The 16,984-nt window shown below is 37.6% G+C and overlaps 4 non-coding genes across 4 annotated transcripts; 1 reads left to right on the plus strand and 3 right to left on the minus strand.

Moving 5' to 3' along the window:
* Positions 1-4,313: 4,313 nt before the first annotated feature.
* On the minus strand, positions 4,314-4,387 carry TRNAP-UGG (transfer RNA proline (anticodon UGG)). The gene has a single exon. It is a non-coding gene; the product is annotated as a tRNA-Pro (tRNA).
* A 4,335-nt stretch (positions 4,388-8,722) lies between these two features.
* On the plus strand, positions 8,723-8,806 carry TRNAY-GUA (transfer RNA tyrosine (anticodon GUA)). Its single transcript has one exon. It is a non-coding gene; the product is annotated as a tRNA-Tyr (tRNA).
* Positions 8,807-11,085: 2,279 nt separating this feature from the next.
* TRNAC-GCA (transfer RNA cysteine (anticodon GCA)) lies at positions 11,086-11,156 on the minus strand. The gene has a single exon. It is a non-coding gene; the product is annotated as a tRNA-Cys (tRNA).
* A 4,612-nt stretch (positions 11,157-15,768) lies between these two features.
* TRNAY-GUA (transfer RNA tyrosine (anticodon GUA)) lies at positions 15,769-15,852 on the minus strand. Its single transcript has one exon. It is a non-coding gene; the product is annotated as a tRNA-Tyr (tRNA).
* Positions 15,853-16,984: the final 1,132 nt, after the last annotated feature.

Genomic DNA, 16,984 nt, shown 5'->3' on the forward strand with positions numbered 1-16,984 from the left:
AAGCTCATCTAGGTCCAGATCTTGGTACCGGTCCAATAAAAAAAAAAAAGAGAATAGCTCGGCTGTATATAGCCGAGCTACAAGGATCCAGTTGGAAAAAGAGTATTTGAAAAGACTCCTATCCCGCCGATATGGGAGATAGATGTAATGAAATTGAATCGATTTTTCTTCCATCTGGTTTGATCTATTGTTTCAGTTAAGAGGAGTCATGGAAAGGACAGGTTCGAAATCACGATCAATCCCTTTCTCAAATCCTGCTGCAGCTGCACGAGCCCTTCCCGCATGCCACAAATGACCTACGAAGAAGAAAAATCCTAGAACGAAATGGGAGGTGGATAACCAACTTCGGGGAGAGACATAATTCACCGCATTGATTTCGGTAGCTACACCACCCACAGAATTTAAAGAACCTAAAGGAGCATGAGTCATATATTCTGCTGAACGTCGTTCCTGCCAAGGCTGTATGTCTTTTCTCAACTTGCTCAGATCCAAACCATTAGGGCCCCTTAGGGGTTCCAACCAAGGAGCACGGAGATCCCAAAAACGCATCGTTTCCCCTCCAAAGATAATTTCTCCAGTCGGAGAACGCATAAGGTATTTACCTAAACCAGTAGGTCCTTGGGCAGACCCCACACTAGCTCCAAGACGTTGGTCTCTAACTAAAAAAGTAAACGCTTGAGCTTGAGAGGCTTCTGGGCCGGTGGGCCCATAAAATTCACTGGGATAAACGGTATTGTTGAACCAAACAAAACAACAAGCAATAAAACCAAAGAGGGATAGAGCCGCTAAACTATAGGACAAATAAGCTTCTCCGGACCATACGAATGCACGGCGAGCCCATGCAAAAGGTTTGGTTAAGATATGCCAGATACCACCGAAGATACAAATGGAACCTAACCATACATGTCCTCCAATTACATCTTCTAGATTGTCCACGCTAACGATCCATCCTTCTCCTCCGAAAGGAGATTTCAGTAAATAACCAAATATAGCTCTTGGGTTAAGTGTCGGGTTCGTAATTTTTCTTACATCTCCACCGCCGGGAGCCCAAGTATCATATACACCTCCAAAATACAAAGCTTTTAGCACTGGAAGAAAAGCACCAACACCTAGCAAGATTAGGTGAATACCCAAAATTGTGGTCATTTTGTTTCTATCTTTCCATACATAGCCAAAGAATGGAAAAGATTCTTCTAAAGTTTCGGGTCCTATGAGTGCATGATAAATACCACCAAAACCTAAAACCGCAGAAGAAATTAAGTGAAGTACCCCAGATACAAAATATGGAAAAGTGTCCACGATTTCCCCACCAGGACCGACTCCCCATCCTAGAGTAGCTAGATGGGGAAGCAAAATCAATCCTTGTTCATACATAGGTTTTTCCGGTACGAAATGAGCCACTTCGAATAGGTTCATTGCTCCGGCCCAGAATACAATTAATCCGGCATGAGCCACGTGAGCCCCAAGCAATTTACCCGACAAATTGATAAGTCGGGCATTACCGGCCCACCAAGCGAAACCAGTGGTTTCTTGATCACGACCAGCTAAAGCTATAGTTCCATTAAAGAGCGTTTCCACGGGGTAGGACCTCCTCAGGGAATATAAGGTTTTCATGAGGCTGATCTTGAGCCGCCATCCAAGCACGAATACCTTCGTTCAGGAGAATATTTTTTGTGTAGAAAGTCTCAGATTCAGGATCTTCTGCTGCACGGATCTCCTGGGAAACAAAATCATAGGCACGTAAGTTTAGAGCTAGACCAACTACTCCAATGGCACTCATCCATAAACCGGTCACTGGCACAAATAACATGAAGAAATGTAACCAACGTTTATTGGAAAAAGCAACCCCAAAAATCTGGGACCAGAAGCGGTTAGCAGTGACCATGGAATAAGTCTCTTCGGCTTGAGTCGGGTTAAAAGCACGGAACGTATTTGCACCATCACCATCTTCAAATAAAGTATTTTCCACGGTAGCACCATGAATAGCGCATAGAAGAGCAGCACCCAATACTCCGGCAACTCCCATCATATGAAATGGATTCAAGGTCCAATTATGAAAACCTTGAAAGAAGAGGATAAAACGGAAAATAGCTGCTACACCAAAACTAGGTGCGAAAAACCAACCGGACTGTCCCAATGGATAGATCAAAAATACAGAAACAAAGACAGCAATTGGAGCAGAGAATGCAATTGCATTATAAGGTCGCAATTGTACAGATCGAGCAAGTTCAAATTGACGTAACATGAAACCTATTAGACCGAAAGCAGGAGGAACATATTTACTGGTGACATGCTCAGCTCCATATATTATTGTAAAGTCAGTCAAGGGGGAATTGATCCCATGAAAGATAGAGATCAGGAAATAGAAAACTACTGATATCTTCTCCAATCCTTGTTCGATTGTCAATGTTATACCAAGGGTATCTTTAAAGTCTACTGGACCAGTATAGCTAGCTTTCTTCTGACACAGCAATACAATTTTGATGAGTATCGAGAAGGAACGGGATAGAATGATTCTGTTCCTGCCAGCAGTTATTCTATCTCTGTTTGGTCGACTAAATCCCAACAGAAAGAAGAGAATATTGCATGTTCCGAGGTCCGTCCGGGCGTAAGGAACCCCAACTCCCTCAATCGATGTTGTAACAATAGCATAGTGGAAATTTTCGATTGGAATTAGCTTCTGCATACGGGTGACTTTAGAACCGAAAAAGAGGATGAGTGCCGCTTGCAAAGGATATCAATCACTATCAATAAAACTCATCCAGAATATTATTCTTTTATATTATTCCTTTTTCATTCCGACATGACATTATGCCCGTGTAGATTAACCCAGTAATTCAAATTGCACGGGGATCATTGGTGCTACGCAGATGTATGTTGCTTTTCCAATAGTATCCGGCACAGATGGAGTTATGCCACAGACTTATTATATAGTACCTTGTATTAACGAGTAGGTGTTACTTATTAGATAAAACCAAGTGGATAGTGCAATAGAACCTAGTCAATTTTAGGTATGTGAAATTACAAGTTACTCTTTTCAATAGGTGGAATTTCTGTAATATCGGGCTCTACTCGCTATAATAATTAATATTGAAAAAACCTAATCCGTCTAGAGGGTCGAATGATTGGATCAATAAGATCGAGAAATGAAAGGACAAACTGGATATTCATATTCTTTCTTACACCTAAACGTGAAATTCACAAAACTTTGGCTATGTCTGTGGAGAGTTTTCTTCCGGTCCAGTCTCTGGACCGATAGCTGCTGGTAAAAAGATAATGCCAGGTGATCCAATCGTACTGATTGAGAATTCATTCACCCTGTAAGAAGATTACATTCGACAATTTGTGAAGGGGTTTGCCGGTGCTATTCATTAGTTGCTCGATGAATGATTTCTAGGATAATGAAGAGATTTCTACTATAGATCTCCTCTCATCCATGTTCATTCATACATATCCTATAGTAGATATAGGAGAATTGGTACGAATTGGGACAATTGATCTTTTGTATTCTGATCTCAAGGTTACGAAAAGAAAAATTTAGGTAATTGTCTCATGAAGATATGTATAAACCATATTTCATTCAGTCCTTCCACGCCTACTATAACTATAATTAGTTATTTCGGTTTCTTATTGGCTTCTATCATTTTCACCCTAGTCCTATTCATTAGTTCGAGCAAGATACAACTTATTCAAAATGAAGGAAGGGGAAACCCTCTCAGTTCACTATTTCAATTTCAATAATTTTGTTTATTCCCTCTATATAAATTTCTGATCATTGAGATTCATAGCAAATTAAGGGTACTATCCAGTATAGCTATTATCCCTACTTATTCCGTTGAATAGAAATGATTGAGGCTTTGCCATCCGGAATTGTGTTAGGTCTAATTCCTATAACTTTGGCCGGATTATTCGTAACTGCATATTCACAATACCGACGTGGTGATCAATTGGATATTTGATCCTGGAATATCCTCCAATTTCATTGGCCTCCTACTTTTCCTAGGAGGTCAGATTCCATTGCTCGTTCCAGTTGGAATGAATTATCGATAATTTTGAGGGTTGGATTTGATAGGAACAGAATCACGCTCTGTAGGATTTGAACCTACGGCATCAGGTTTTGGAGACCTACATTCTACCGAACTGAACTAAGAGCGCTTTCTTTAATATTCGGAGATGAAGGAAAAATACCTTTTGTTGATACTCTTAGAGCAAAACACTTTCGCATCTGATACGATTCAATTATTTGATGTTCCCGTCGAATCGATATCAAATGATCTTTCATTCCTTTCTTTCCATAGAAAAGAAGGGAAAGGTAGGGATGACAGGATTTGAACCTGCGACATTTTGTACCCAAAACAAACACGCTACCAAGCTGCGCTACATCCCTTCTAATCATTAGACAATGTTATTTTAATTTTATTTTATAGAATTAGAAATATGTTTCCCACATTTTTCCACCTTCATTTCTCTTCGGTCTCGTGAGTGAAAAGACTTTATACATGTAAGGTCTATTATCTAGAATATCACTATTAATTATGGTGATGAAACATCTTTTTCCTTTTCTATAAATAGGACCACAGCCCGGATCACATTATATATATATTCATCAGTTCCGAGTTTTCTCTAGGATTCATAACTATACTATTGATACGGTTGAATCACTTACACATTATGATCAATAAGGAGAATTTACAATGCAAGATCTAAAGACCTATCTTTCCACAGCGCCTGTGTTAGCTATTTTATGCGTCAGTTTTTTAGCCGCCCTATTGATAGAAATCAATCGTTTTTTTCCAGATGCTCTTTTTCTTTCTCTTTCCTTTTCTTAATTTTTTTCTTAAAGCCAAGGGAAAAAAGATTGTGCTAGATTGACTTCTCCTACCTCTTGGAGAAATTAGTGCATTCAGCCCCAAAAAGGATCTAAGTTTAGGACTGGAAGGGGGTAGAATTCAAGTAGAAATATCGATCTAAAGATTCTTTCCACATTCAATTTTGTAAGTAAAACTGAAAACTCACTCCTGATCAATCATTTTTTTACTTTCAAATGTTTCACCGTAGGATCTCCGGCTATCAACTTCTATCCCTTTTTCCCTTTTTATTTTGAGGTCGAAAAGCAAAACCAATATTCAGAGTAAGTTTATGGCCAAGAGCGGAGATATAAGAGTAACAATTACTTTGGAGTGCACTAGTTGTACCCAAGATAGTGTTTATAAAAGATTCCCGGGGATTTCTAGATATACGACTCGGAAAAATCGACGCAATACACCTATTCGATTGGAATCAAATAAATTTTGTCCCTATTGTTACAAGCATACCATTCATGGAGAGATAAAAAAAAGAGATTAAACGTACTACCCATGGATAGGAATAAATCACAGATATAAAAAGAAATGGTATTTCAACAAGATCTTTAATGGAACAATATTTAAAAAAGATTTTGAATAAATAGTATTCAAAAGGTTCATGAAACAAACTATGGATAAACCCAAGCAATCTTTTCGTAGACATTTGAAACCAATTCGCAGACGTTTGAAACCAATTCGTAGATATTTGAAACCAATTCGTAGACATTTGTCACCTATTAGGTCGGGAGATCGGATCGATTATAAAAATATGAGCCTAATTAGTCGATTTATTAGTGAGCAAGGAAAAATATTATCCGGCCGAGTGAATAGATTAACTTCAAAACAACAACGTCTAATGACTAACGCTATTAAACGAGCTCGTATTCTATCTTTGTTACATTTTCTTTATAATGAAAACTAATTTGATCCATGGGAAATAAGCCTACTCCTTAATCAAATCGGAGCTGGAATATATGTTCGATAAAGATGCAGATCTTGAGTCTATTGTTGAAAAAGTCAACAGGATTTCATTTTTGGAAAAGAATTGGATTGAATTCTTTTCGTTCATTTCCAATCCAATATGAAAAAACTTTTCAATATTTCGACCTTCCCGGAGGGAATTCTCCGGGAGAATCTGTTCTATCCATTCCATCTTTACCTATTTATTTCATCTATACCTAACCTATTTCATCATACGATAAGTTGTTAAAGATGGTGGAAAAGCAATTACTATCTAATACAGCTATTTGTGCAAGTGTTTTACGATTTGGAAGCAACTGCCTCTTGTACAAATATTGGATGAATCTATTATAAGAAACCCCATTGGCACGAGCTGCTGCATTGATCCGAGTAATCCACAAACGACGAAGATCTCTCTTGCGTTTACCTCTATCTCGGTGGGCGGAAACTAAGGCTCTAGCTTTCCGTTGGTTAGCAGTTCGAAAAAGTTTCGAATGGGCCCCTCGAGAGCCTGATACAAATGCAAGAATTTTTTTCCGACGTTTTCGAGCTATATATCCACGTTTCACTCTGGTCATTGAAGTTTACTCTCATGAATCGCTAATATTTTTCTCGGTTAGTCATTTGTTTTGTTTGGTCCATTGAGAATAACACTGATTCTTCTTATTTAGAAAATAAAAGTTCCAATGGCTTTTGCTACTGCAACCTTCCCAACAATAATTCCCTTTGGATAGGCATCTTCCTGGTAGGCAAGGACTGGGACCTTGTACTGAGAATGAGAAAAAATCATGGGTTTCATCGTTTCTATGGTTCTTTCTCCAACGGTAAGGTCCTCTCTATACGCCGGAGCCTTTTATTCATTTCCGAAATATGAGATGAGTATGTTATCGGTAACTTGTACGGTTTACCATCTCCAGCTCTACTCTTGAATCATTAAGTAATAAATACTCTCATTACAAGATCTATTAATACAGTAACGACATGTAATTCTGGGGTTGGCCAGGTAGCTGACCCTGTTGTTCCGTTCTCGCGGCAATATGAGCATAAACTTTATGCTTCTTCAATTTGCATGATTTCCCCGCTCAATGGATTGATGACCATTCGCTACCAATGAGGAATTGCTTTTCATCCCACATCAAGGTGATTGGATTTGCACCAATGGAAACCATAAATTTCATCCCCGGTAAGGTTAGATGATGGATCTTTACTTGATTACAGCGGGAAAATTCTTCTGTTATTCCGTTGTAAGAATTTCCCAGTCTGTTTAAGTTTCTGATCCAAACGAGTCGCACATACACCCTAGCACATACTCCTCTACGCTGAGGACATCCTCGAAGAGCAGGAGATTTTTTTCTATTCTCTATTGGCTGTCTTGCATTTCTAATAAGTTGTTGAATAGTGGGCATTCTAGCTGTATTGTATGCGGAATCAACTGGTTCGGATTGATCCTAACCATACCATATCAGGTGATTATGAAATGAATCACTTCCCCCCCCCCCTTTTTTTTTTTTGAAAAGGAACAAAGAGATCACAGTTTACAGTTCATTATAAAAATAAATTAAAAAAGAGGATCTTCCGCTATGAGATCAACCTTCCGCTACGACATCAACAATGCCATAAGCTTGGGCTTCTGTTGCTGACATAAAAACATCTCTGTTCAGGTCCCGTTGAATTACCTCTCCGGGTTGGTCCGTTCTTTCTATATAACATCTGGTTATGTAATCGCGAAGCATCGTTACGTGTTTCGATTCGTTATGAAAATCTGCAGCCGATCCGTCATAATAGGAACTAGCAGGTTGGTGGATCATAACCCTAGCGTGAGGTAATGCTATACGTTTAGGCATTTCTCCCCCGATTAGGATGAAAGATCCCATTGAAGCAGCTACCCCCATGCATATTGTATGTACATCTGGTACTATTGCTTGCATCATATCGAAAAGACCTACCCCTGGTATTACTGATCCACCGGGACAGTTGATAAATGAGAAAATATCTTTATTTGAATCTTCTGCACTCAAATATACCATGAGACCCATGAGTTGATTTGCAATCTCGTGATTGATATCCTGAGCCAAAAAAAGTAATCTCTCTCGATAAAGTCGGTTGTATAAGTCGACCCAAGTTGCATCTTCATCTCCAGGGGCTCGGAAAGGCACTTTTGGAACACCAACGGGCATTTGTTTTAATGGAAAGAAGTGAAGCACTATACTCTAATATGGGAACGTAAAGTATATGAAGTTGTGTAACATATGAACTCTGGATGGATGGTATAGGGGAGGTTTTGAACCTATCTGGAAATAGAGCTTTAGATGGATCAAAGATCCATGTAAAAGATCCTTCCATTATTCGAGTTGATAATGTAACGAATCACACTTTTACCGCTAAACTATACCCGCCACGATCCGATTGTAACATACGGATCGATCTTTTGTCCAACCAACCCATTTATATTTTTTTGAGTCTTTTCCGGATAACTTCGATCAGAGAACGATAAGCCCCATTCACTATTTAAATTATCAAAATTATTTAAATTATCAAAATTATCAAGTATGAAACATTTTGTATAATTTGAGTCCATAAAGTATTTTTTATCGGAACTGGGCCGATGGATCACAAATATAGATTCCGTAAATTGCTTTAGAGTTGTTTTAGTTGCAATATTTAATTTCTGAAGGGACTCCATTTTATCGATAGGCAAGTTTATTGAAAAAAACCTTGAGGAAACCAAGAATTCTTGTAATATTATTGACAACTTCCCGATCACTTTCATATTATAAAGAATAGATTGGTGGCCCCTATCGTCTAGTGGATCAGGACATCTCTCTTTCAAGGAGGCAACGGGGATTCAACTTCCCCTGGGGGTACCATGATCCATTAGTTAGGTATCCTAAATAATTATAAATTACTGTCTTGTTCCTGGGTCGATGCCCGAGTGGTTAATGAGGACGGACTGTAAATCCGTTGGCAATATGCCTACGCTGGTTCAAATCCAGCTCGACCCAACCAATATCATCAATACCAATCTATCGGTATGGTTATATTCATGCTAATCATGAATGAAAAGATAATTGGTTATTGAACCCCGACATCGATATCTATTCATATCGTAGATGCCCAATTCCGTATGAATCGATACATTTCAAAAATGAAAGAGAAGGATAAGATATTTAATCGACCTAGCACTCGCATAATCTATATGACCTATCTAGCACCTATCATGAAATAAATATTATCTAATAGTAGGTGAACTGTACTGTATTGGGATTGTAGCTCAATTGGTTAGAGTACCGCCCTGTCAAGACGGAAGTTGCGGGTTCGAGTCCCGTCAGTCCCGATCCAATAGTAAGTGAACTGTGAATGATCATGTCAGGATCTGGACGGACTAGTCCTTATCATTCCAGGGTCATGGGGTGGGCCTCTGGATAAATTCGATATGGGATACTTCTTTCTATATCATCACCGAAGCGGGATAGATTCACAATTCCATCTAAATCGTGGAGATCCAAGCAAAATATCTCTCATGTCTGACGAACGTCTTCTGGAGGAGCATAAGGTTCTTATTCGTACGAATCCTATTCTTTCGAAATTATACCAGACATGTGTTGATCGGAACGTTTTCTGATGCACGTAAGTTTTTACTACTAGTCTTATCAAAAGTGATCGTATTAGGTTATACTATTTCCATCGAAGAATTCATTCAATCCATTAGTTAGATTCCGTTACTCGAACCAATTCTATCAATGACATACATCTATTTCATGGATCTTGAAAGAAAGATTCATTCATCTCTATGAGATCAAAATGAGATCAAAATGAGATCAAATCTCGAGCTATTTTTGAACAAAGTTAAAATAAGGAGATCATGGAAGTAAATACCCTTGCATTTATTGCTGTTCTACTGTTCCTTGCAGTTCCTACTGCTTTTCTACTTATCCCTTACGTCAAAACGGCCAGTGCAAGCAGTGGAAGCAATTGATTTTGATGAAAATCAATTGATTGCTGATCACTAGATAGATCTTTATGATCCAGATCATAAGTATAAAATAGGTTATGAGATCTTTTATATTACAACAATATAGGGTGGATCTATTGTATTACAACAATACAGGGTAGGGATTGCTTTTAATTTTTTTTGAAAAGAAAAGAAGAAGTAGTACGGAGGAAAAGAATATCTAACCTTTTCTTTTGTACTACTTCTTCTTTTACACCCATATATGGATAAATATATCTTAATGGTACTTATCCATATATGGTAAATGTAGGATGAAGGACCTCGTACCATAAAATAGCGGAGCTGATCACATCACCTTCTTCCTGCTCCTGGAAAAATAGACCCAATGCAGACAGACTTAATTCTGAACGTACTTGCGGATTCTTTAGGATCAAAGTTGAACATCTTTTTTTCGGTACGAACATCTATATCTAGCACATGTTAGATATAGCACTTGAAATGGTATATGAAAAAGCAAAGGAATCTATGACTTAGACTTATGTCCCATATTTTTCCGAGAACGGAATTCATATCAGATCCGATCAATTCAATTCGGAACCATCCGATAAAACAGGGACTCTTTCTATTCCTACTAAGAAAGAGAAGAGAGATCGTTCTTCAGTGGAAGAAATGATATTATCGACTCATTCTAGAAAAGAACTAATGAATTCAAACCTGTTGAAGAAAATAAGATTTTTCATAGGAAAATGATAATGATAAGGGATTACGTACATCCCTTACGGGGATAAAGAGGAAATAATTCCATGTAGAGTGTTTCAATTTGGAACGAAGATTCAATATTACTGGATCCTTATGGAACAGAATATATTACCATGCATGATATGGAAGGAACACAATAATTGATTCTTAAGCATTACCATTATAGCCCACTTCTCCCCCATACTACGAGTGAAAGGGAAAATGTAAAAACTACCATTAAAGCAGCCCAAGTTATACCGACTATATCCATACGGATCATGTTCTCTAAAAAATAATGATTTCATCATCGAGATGATAAGGGAACTATTAACCATAGTGCAAAGTTGAAGTTGAAATGACCACCTTTGCATTCTGAACGTTACTGACGTTCGAGCTGATATGAGAGATCAATAAATCCATTTGTTCATTGACCAACAAGTTACTATAACTAACTCGAGGGTCGTACATTCACGACGGAATCGGGATCAAATGTACGTAACTCACTATCTATATTGGTAATATGTACCAATATGTCTCCAGAGGTTCTGTAATGGAAATACAGACTTTTCCTTCCATTTACTTACCTCAACAAGGCGACACCCGGATTCGAACTGGGGATGGAGGATTTGCAGTCCTCTGCCTTACCGCTTGGCTATGTCGCCGAGATATGGGAATCCCATGGACAGATCGAATCTTTTGTCCTTTCAAGTCATTCGTCCGTCCTTTAAGTATAGTATGAGATGTATGCTAAAGTCAACCATAAAGGAAATGGATCTAATTTGTTCTCCGTCTTTCTTTCGATCTGACTATTTTCATTAGGAAATTTTCTAAGTGAGATTAACATTTAAGAATGGTTTGATTCATTCGTTCATAGCTCCATTTCACGTGGTTGGAAGAAAGTATCAAAGTACCTCTTCCTTATCCTTTTTTTTTTTATTGGAAGTATATCTGGATACGGGTAGAATTTCATGGGATATAGTGAAGACTGAATATACATCCGAATCTTTTTTGTCGGATTGATCCATATAGATCAATCGGGAATAATTTAATAGATTTTTCTACAGATGGGAAACTTCCAATGCGATTAGATGAAAATGAGGGAGCGTTTACAATCCCTGAATTTGGTAAGATACAATTTGAAGGATTTTGTCGTTTTATCGATCAGGGCTTGATGGAAGAACTTCATAATTTTCCAAAAATTGAGGATATAGATAAAGAAATTGAATTCAGGCTTTTTGGTAATGAATATGAATTAGCAGAACCTTTCATCAAAGAGAGAGATGCTGTATATCAGTCCCTTACATATTACTCTGAATTATATGTACCAGCAAGATCGATTCGGAGGAATAGTAGGAAGATACAGAAACAAACTGTATTTCTCGGAAATATTCCTTTAATGAATTCCCATGGAACATTTGTAGTAAATGGGATTTACAGAGTCGTAGTTAATCAAATATTAATAAGTCCTGGTATTTATTACCGTTCGGAATTAGACCATAATAGAATTAATTATATATATACTGGCACTCTGATTTCAGATTGGGGAAGAAGATCGAAATTAGAGATCGATGTGGGAGAAAGGATATGGGCTCGTGTAAGCAGAAAACAAAAAATATCTATTCCAGTTCTATTATCAGCTATGGGTTTAAATCTCGAAGAGATTCTGGACAATACTCGCTATCCCGAAAGATTTTTATTTTTATTGAAGAAGAAGGAGAGGTGGGAGCGGGAGGAATATCCCCAGTTCGAATCCGGGTGTCGCCTTGTTGAGGTAAGTAAATGGAAGGAAAAGTCTGTATTTCCATTACAGAACCTCTGGAGACATATTGGTACATATTACCAATATAGATAGTGAGTTACGTACATTTGATCCCGATTCCGTCGTGAATGTACGACCCTCGAGTTAGTTATAGTAACTTGTTGGTCAATGAACAAATGGATTTATTGATCTCTCATATCAGCTCGAACGTCAGTAACGTTCAAAATGCAAAGGTGGTCATTTCAACTTCAACTTTGCACTATGGTTAATAGTTCCCTTATCATCTCGATGATGAAATCATTATTTTTTAGAGAACATGATCCGTATGGATATAGTCGGTATAACTTGGGCTGCTTTAATGGTAGTTTTTACATTTTCCCTTTCACTCGTAGTATGGGGGAGAAGTGGGCTATAATGGTAATGCTTAAGAATCAATTATTGCGTTCCTTCCATATCATGCATGGTAATATATTCTGTTCCATAAGGATCCAGTAATATTGAATCTTCGTTCCAAATTGAAACACTCTACATGGAATTATTTCCTCTTTATCCCCGTAAGGGATGTACGTAATCCCTTATCATTATCATTTTCCTATGAAAAATCTTATTTTCTTCAACAGGTTTGAATTCATTCGTTTTATCGATCAGGGCTTGATGGAAGAACTTCATAATTTTCCAAAAATTGAGGATATAGATAAAGAAATTGAATTCAGGCTTTTTGGTAATGAATATGAATTAGCAGAACCTTTCATCAAAGAGAGAGATGCTGTATATCAGTCCCTTACATATTACTCTGAATTATATGTACCAGCAAGATCGATTCGGAGGAATAGTAGGAAGATACAGAAACAAACTGTATTTCTCGGAAATATTCCTTTAATGAATTCCCATGGAACATTTGTAGTAAATGGGATTTACAGAGTCGTAGTTAATCAAATATTAATAAGTCCTGGTATTTATTACCGTTCGGAATTAGACCATAATAGAATTAATTATATATATACTGGCACTCTGATTTCAGATTGGGGAAGAAGATCGAAATTAGAGATCGATGTGGGAGAAAGGATATGGGCTCGTGTAAGCAGAAAACAAAAAATATCTATTCCAGTTCTATTATCAGCTATGGGTTTAAATCTCGAAGAGATTCTGGACAATACTCGCTATCCCGAAAGATTTTTATTTTTATTGAAGAAGAAGGAGAGGTGGGAGCGGGAGGAATATCCCCAGTTCGAATCCGGGTGTCGCCTTGTTGAGGTAAGTAAATGGAAGGAAAAGTCTGTATTTCCATTACAGAACCTCTGGAGACATATTGGTACATATTACCAATATAGATAGTGAGTTACGTACATTTGATCCCGATTCCGTCGTGAATGTACGACCCTCGAGTTAGTTATAGTAACTTGTTGGTCAATGAACAAATGGATTTATTGATCTCTCATATCAGCTCGAACGTCAGTAACGTTCAGAATGCAAAGGTGGTCATTTCAACTTCAACTTTGCACTATGGTTAATAGTTCCCTTATCATCTCGATGATGAAATCATTATTTTTTAGAGAACATGATCCGTATGGATATAGTCGGTATAACTTGGGCTGCTTTAATGGTAGTTTTTACATTTTCCCTTTCACTCGTAGTATGGGGGAGAAGTGGGCTATAATGGTAATGCTTAAGAATCAATTATTGCGTTCCTTCCATATCATGCATGGTAATATATTCTGTTCCATAAGGATCCAGTAATATTGAATCTTCGTTCCAAATTGAAACACTCTACATGGAATTATTTCCTCTTTATCCCCGTAAGGGATGTACGTAATCCCTTATCATTATCATTTTCCTATGAAAAATCTTATTTTCTTCAACAGGTTTGAATTCATTAGTTCTTTTCTAGAATGAGTCGATAATATCATTTCTTCCACTGAAGAACGATCTCTCTTCTCTTTCTTAGTAGGAATAGAAAGAGTCCCTGTTTTATCGGATGGTTCCGAATTGAATTGATCGGATCTGATATGAATTCCGTTCTCGGAAAAATATGGGACATAAGTCTAAGTCATAGATTCCTTTGCTTTTTCATATACCATTTCAAGTGCTATATCTAACATGTGCTAGATATAGATGTTCGTACCGAAAAAAAGATGTTCAACTTTGATCCTAAAGAATCCGCAAGTACGTTCAGAATTAAGTCTGTCTGCATTGGGTCTATTTTTCCAGGAGCAGGAAGAAGGTGATGTGATCAGCTCCGCTATTTTATGGTACGAGGTCCTTCATCCTACATTTACCATATATGGATAAGTACCATTAAGATATATTTATCCATATATGGGTGTAAAAGAAGAAGTAGTACAAAAGAAAAGGTTAGATATTCTTTTCCTCCGTACTACTTCTTCTTTTCTTTTCAAAAAAAATTAAAAGCAATCCCTACCCTGTATTGTTGTAATACAATAGATCCACCCTATATTGTTGTAATATAAAAGATCTCATAACCTATTTTATACTTATGATCTGGATCATAAAGATCTATCTAGTGATCAGCAATCAATTGATTTTCATCAAAATCAATTGCTTCCACTGCTTGCACTGGCCGTTTTGACGTAAGGGATAAGTAGAAAAGCAGTAGGAACTGCAAGGAACAGTAGAACAGCAATAAATGCAAGGGTATTTACTTCCATGATCTCCTTATTTTAACTTTGTTCAAAAATAGCTCGAGATTTGATCTCATTTTGATCTCATAGAGATGAATGAATCTTTCTTTCAAGATCCATGAAATAGATGTATGTCATTGATAGAATTGGTTCGAGTAACGGAATCTAACTAATGGATTGAATGAATTCTTCGATGGAAATAGTATAACCTAATACGATCACTTTTGATAAGACTAGTAGTAAAAACTTACGTGCACCAGAAAACGTTCCGATCAACACATGTCTGGTATAATTTCGAAAGAATAGGATTCGTACGAATAAGAACCTTATGCTCCTCCAGAAGACGTTCGTCATACATGAGAGATATTTTGCTTGGATCTCCACGATTTAGATGGAATTGTGAATCTATCCCGCTTCGGTGATGATATAGAAAGAAGTATCCCATATCGAATTTATCCAGAGGCCCACCCCATGACCCTGGAATGATAAGGACTAGTCCGTCCAGATCCTGACATGATCATTCACAGTTCACTTACTATTGGATCGGGACTGACGGGACTCGAACCCGCAACTTCCGTCTTGACAGGGCGGTACTCTAACCAATTGAGCTACAATCCCAATACAGTACAGTTCACCTACTATTAGATAATATTTATTTCATGATAGGTGCTAGATAGGTCATATAGATTATGCGAGTGCTAGGTCGATTAAATATCTTATCCTTCTCTTTCATTTTTGAAATGTATCGATTCATACGGAATTGGGCATCTACGATATGAATAGATATCGATGTCGGGGTTCAATAACCAATTATCTTTTCATTCATGATTAGCATGAATATAACCATACCGATAGATTGGTATTGATGATATTGGTTGGGTCGAGCTGGATTTGAACCAGCGTAGGCATATTGCCAACGGATTTACAGTCCGTCCTCATTAACCACTCGGGCATCGACCCAGGAACAAGACAGTAATTTAAAATTATTTAGGATACCTAACGAATGGATCATGGTACCCCCAGGGGAAGTTGAATCCCCGTTGCCTCCTTGAAAGAGAGATGTCCTGATCCACTAGACGATAGGGGCCACCAATCTATTCTTTATAATATGAAAGTGATCGGGAAGTTGTCAATAATATTACAAGAATTCTTGGTTTCCTCAAGGTTTTTTTCAATAAACTTGCCTATCGATAAAATGGAGTCCCTTCAGAAATTAAATATTGCAACTAAAACAACTCTAAAGCAATTTACGGAATCTATATTTGTGATCCATCGGCCCAGTTCCGATAAAAAATACTTTATGGACTCAAATTATACAAAATGTTTCATACTTGATAATTTTGATAATTTAAATAATTTTGATAATTTAAATAGTGAATGGGGCTTATCGTTCTCTGATCGAAGTTATCCGGAAAAGACTCAAAAAAATATAAATGGGTTGGTTGGACAAAAGATCGATCCGTATGTTACAATCGGATCGTGGCGGGTATAGTTTAGCGGTAAAAGTGTGATTCGTTACATTATCAACTCGAATAATGGAAGGATCTTTTACATGGATCTTTGATCCATCTAAAGCTCTATTTCCAGATAGGTTCAAAACCTCCCCTATACCATCCATCCAGAGTTCATATGTTACACAACTTCATATACTTTACGTTCCCATATTAGAGTATAGTGCTTCACTTCTTTCCATTAAAACAAATGCCCGTTGGTGTTCCAAAAGTGCCTTTCCGAGCCCCTGGAGATGAAGATGCAACTTGGGTCGACTTATACAACCGACTTTATCGAGAGAGATTACTTTTTTTGGCTCAGGATATCAATCACGAGATTGCAAATCAACTCATGGGTCTCATGGTATATTTGAGTGCAGAAGATTCAACTAAAGATATTTTCTCATTTATCAACTGTCCCGGTGGATCAGTAATACCAGGGGTAGGTCTTTTCGATATGATGCAAGCAATAGTACCAGATGTACATACAATATGCATGGGGGTAGCTGCTTCAATGGGATCTTTCATCCTAATCGGGGGAGAAATGCCTAAACGTATAGCATTACCTCACGCTAGGGTTATGATCCACCAACCTGCTAGTT

The sequence above is a fragment of the Pinus tabuliformis genome, chromosome 7 (assembly GCF_031772625.1).
Source record: "Pinus tabuliformis cultivar Carrire ecotype Pingquan chromosome 7, CPIR1, whole genome shotgun sequence".
NCBI lineage: Eukaryota > Viridiplantae > Streptophyta > Pinopsida > Pinales > Pinaceae > Pinus > Pinus tabuliformis.